The sequence below is a fragment of the Aplysia californica genome, unplaced genomic scaffold, assembly GCF_000002075.1.
Source record: "Aplysia californica isolate F4 #8 unplaced genomic scaffold, AplCal3.0 scaffold00017, whole genome shotgun sequence".
NCBI lineage: Eukaryota > Metazoa > Mollusca > Gastropoda > Aplysiida > Aplysiidae > Aplysia > Aplysia californica.
The window spans coordinates 552304-556798 of record NW_004797287.1 but is presented as its reverse complement, the minus strand read 5'-3'; the positions used below and the strand labels follow the sequence as shown (position 1 = coordinate 556798).

Here is a 4495-nt window from a genome sequence, read left to right as displayed (position 1 = left end):
CCTCCCTCGCTCGCTTGCACGCTCGATCGCTCTCCATCTCTTTTATTCGCCATGCATCTGTATCCACATGTGTGTCCGTGTGTGTGTTTGTGTGTCTGCGAGCGCCTGCGTCTGTTTTCTATCTGTCTGTCTGTGCTTTGCAGACCACACCACCTCACCTCTCCGCTATCCCACGTCCTCTCACGGTGTTTCAGACTCTACCCCTGCTCGTCTCACCTGCTTAAATCAGTGAAGCGGAGAGAAGACCCCTCATTCAATCTGCCATTATCTCTCAAGACACACCAAAGCTAGGGCGCTGAGCGACCCCCAAGACGTCATGTTTTTCATTCAGCGACTCAGTCAAGCAACACCGCAGCGAGCTCTCATGCCGTCGACAGAGGCCCCTCACACCCCTGTCCCCCGTCACTCAACGACACAAAGTTGCAGGTCTGCCCCCACACTTCATTCAGAGATTCAGTTTATTTTCATTGAAAACCTTCCTTATAACAGACGTATAGGAACCAGTCCTGCCGTGGCGCATCGCTTCAATGGGGGCGACGAGGGGCTCTTTTTTCAGAAGCCTCTTTCTAAATCACTGAGCGCGTCTTTGATATTTCGAGAAAGAGCTTCCTTTCAAAGTAACAGTACTGTACCAGGGGCCAGGATTTAAAGTTTAAACCACTACAGGTGTCTCTGAATGGACGGAAAGGTCTCAGTGGGATTTAAACCAGCAGTACTGTGCGACATTGTTGACGTGGACAAACGAAAGACACGGGTGTCTGTTTAATCTAGGCCTTACTTCCTGTTTTAATTGGATTTTAAACAGCATCGCTCAAAGCCTACGTAAGTACGCTGCCCTGCCTACCCCTACCCTCATGTGCACATGCTCTTCAGTTTTAGTTAAGACTGTTCATGTCTATTCCGTGTCTCCTTCAGCATGGATGTTTTACGAAAGTTGAAGAGAAAAAAGCCTGATTATACGGTACGTGCAATAGTGATGTGGAAGTAACTTCAAATTTCAAGTATCAACACTGGTGTTTTTTGTATACGTTTTCATTTTCGAACTGGATATTAGTTTATATATTGATTGCGTGTTTAGGAACAATTAGGGCCAGTTTGTCTAAACACTCTCTCTCTCTCTCTCTCTCTCTCTCTCTCTCTCTCTCTCTCTCTCTCTCTGTCATTCTCTCTCATTCTCTCTATCTATCTATCTATCCATCTATCTATCTATCTATCTATCTATCTATCTATCTATCTATCTGTCTATCTATCTATCATTTCTTTTCTTTCATTCTCTTCTTTTTGTCTTTCTCTCCCTCTCCCTCTTTCTCTTTATCTATTTCTCTCCTTCCCCCTCTCTCTGTCTCTCTCTGACTTTCTCTCTGTCTCTACCTCTCTCTCTCTCTCTCTCTCTCTCTCTCTCTCTCTCTCTCTCTCTCTCTCTCTCTCTCTCTCTCTCTCTCTCTCTCTCTCTCTCTCGGCAATATCCAAGGTACCTGCCTTTAACACTAATTATTTCTTCGTGCTGTTTTTATTATTAGATTGTGTGCGAAGCTATGATGAGTGTGATCCTTGGTTTAAGTGATACAATAACCAACAATGTCTTAATGTCTTACATGACAGCTTGATGAACTTATTGGATCGTTGTATCCTCTTTCTTTTGTTGCATTAACAGAAGACATTAGTTATGTGAGCTCTTTAATGGCTCTTGGGGTTTGATTTTCGTCTTTCCAGCCTCATGTCTGATATACTTCTTGTTTACCATGTTGTGGAGAGTGAGAAAACGGGAAAGGGAGGGGCTGGGCTGTTGACTTTCCGCTGCAGCTGCAAACATGACCATGGTTTCTATTTTTTTTTTCTTATTATTATTATTTTGCTAAAGTTCATACTTATTGTTAGATAAATTTATCCTTATGGAAAATTGATTTACATCAGTATGCTCTGAACGACTCGTAGAATACGATATGATGCAGAACACAGTGAAGTTAAATCAGCTCAACTACACGAACGACACTTGTCCTATTCGCCGCAGTCCACTAACATTCCTAGTCTGATTTTGTCCCGACCTAGCCAAACCCATTACAATTATGTTGGCAATGGACAGAGATACCCTGTCTTGATCCTCCTTAAGAGACACAGCCACCGCCGTGTAGCTTATTTTCTCTAGTATTCCTGTCAGTAACAACCGTAAAACCGCTTTCCCCGCCGATCTTAAGTTTCGGAGATTTTAACGACCAGTGACCGGGCAATTGACCAACGTGTCCACTGAGGTTTTCGTCCTTCTTTCTCAGACACCGGTGCACGCGGTGACCACTACAGCTCGCAGCTTAAAGGGATTTTAATGTCAGGAACATTGGCCAGACGCGGGAAGTGACCCCAGGTCTCTGACTGCCTGCCTTCATGTCCGGGTCAGTTAGACCAGGTCGAAGACTGGGCGTGCTCTGTGGACGGTTGGGGAGAGAACGGTTGGCGAGGGGTGGGTGCTGAGAGGTATCGGGGGTTGGTGAGTGCTCATCACATCAGGTTGGGAAGAGTTGAAGGAGAGGGCGCGCATGCAGGTGAGGGAGACTGAAGGAAGAAAGGGAAGGGGCGTGGTGACAATAGAGACCGAATGTTATGGGGGTGAGGGTAACCAATACCAAAGTCAGTTGAGCTTGTGCGTTTGAAATGAAAACAAAGGAACGAAGGACGAAATAAAAAAAAATGAGAACGCTGAACAGACAGACAGACAGACATACGGACAGACAGACAGACAGACTGACGGCGCTTAGGCAGACAGGCAGGCAGGCAGGTAGGCAGGCAGGCAGGCAGAGACAAAAATGAAAAAAGAACAGAAGAGAAATATGGAACGAGAAAGGACTACAGAGAGAGAAAGAGAAAGAGAAAAAAAAACATGTTGACGAAGTGGTTGGCAGTCAGAGGAGAGGAGAGGGGCTGGTGGTGGCGTTTGAAAAGGGGATTTTCCTGCAGGTCAGCGGGCATTTAGAGTGGATTGTCAGGATCAGATTTAATCATTAGGCGGGCAACGAATGGTCAACTGGTCATATCCACCAGCAATAAGTGTTCTCTGTGTCGACAAAAGAAAGCCCGGGTTGTCTGCACTGGGCCATGGCGCCACGAGTGGCATTGAAGCGTAATGGAATCGCCTAATCGAACCTTTGGCGATTGGTGATTTCCTTTGTCAGCGAACTTATTGACAATAGCGGGGGTGTTTTGAGACTCGGTGTGTTCAAGTCGTTAACTCTGCTGCGTTCATTCACTTGCCTCCAGAGGTGTGTAAGTGCCTTAGATTGCCAGGCAATTCTAAACACGTCGAACAGCGTCTTTGGTTTCTTTATCAAAAGCGTAATTACATTTTCTATAAAGATTCAGAACAGATCAAATCTGAGTGCATTCTCAAAGAAATTTTAAAGTAATGCAACTTACTCATACTGCTGTTATAGTTAGCAGTAACAAAAGCACGATTTTGTCAGAGGATACTTGACGTTGGGGAGTAGACAGCACCCAAAATCAAAATTCCTGTCAAGATTTGCAATGGTTCGGGTAAGTTGTTTTCTGTCCTAAAACCTTTTGATTCAGTTCTATACATTTTTGGGATTAATCGAACTTCTCCTATATCTCAAGGTCTGATCGTATTAATTCGGATTAATATGTTTATACATGAAATGGAAAAAAAACTGTGGTGTTAGATTTGTTTTACTTTTCTCAAACTCAAGACGAAATGACGATGTCTAAACCAGTTCATAAAGAGAAAAAGCGAGGGCAGTTATAAATAGAATGGACTAATGGACGACAAAAAAATAACTGATAAGGCCGCAGCTGAGTTAACAAAATGAATGTGAAGTTGAGAGTTTACTTTCAGAGCCGCTGGTTTGGGGTCATATTGCTGATATCAGCGCCTCATACACACCCGCTGTGACAGCGAGTTGTACCATTAACAGATGGCTTCCGTGGGCCGCTAATGGTGATTAATCCCAACATCAATAGACTGGGATTGTTGGGGGGTTTTTTCCATTGCGCTTTTGAAAGAACCATCGTCCGTTCAAAGAACGTGATTGCAAACTTTCATGGTGAAGAGTTCAGCCGATGTTTTTCAAGATGGCCACCCATTGTAGAGGGTTGTCGTAGACAGGTGGACATCTTGGACAGAGTCATTATAACATTACCTTTTTATTTTATTTTATTTTTATTTATTTTTTTGGGGGGGTGGTCGTTTGTTCAGGTTCCTCTGTATTTGTTAGTGATTCGAAATGAGTATTTATATTATAACTTTAAGTTTTAAGAGAAGTGCAAAGATTATGTCAGGCATACATTGCGTCTTTTTTAGTGAGCAGTAAATTAAATAGGACAGATTTTCGAAGAAATATTATTGTAATAGAATCCGATCAAAAGCAGAAAGATATCTTCTTTGCTCCCTTGCCCCTCTGCCGTCCTTGCACTTACGCACCCACGTATACACAAACATACACACACACACACACACACACACACACACACACACACACACACACACACA

The 4495-nt window shown here is 43.7% G+C and overlaps 1 protein-coding gene across 3 annotated transcripts in view; it reads left to right on the top strand.

Moving 5' to 3' along the window:
• LOC101858761 overlaps positions 1–4495 on the top strand; it is a 139484-nt gene that overhangs the window by 78506 nt on the left and 56483 nt on the right. Inside the window, exon 1 of one of the 3 annotated variants that reach the window (XM_035971420.1) lies at positions 188–426. The exons of 1 other annotated variant lie outside the window; for it this stretch is intronic. The gene's annotated coding sequence lies outside the window, so the exon portion shown is untranslated. Of the gene's footprint in view, positions 1–187; positions 427–466; positions 823–4495 lie in introns of those variants that run through there. One more of the 3 variants, XM_005090461.3, reaches the window with a different exon arrangement.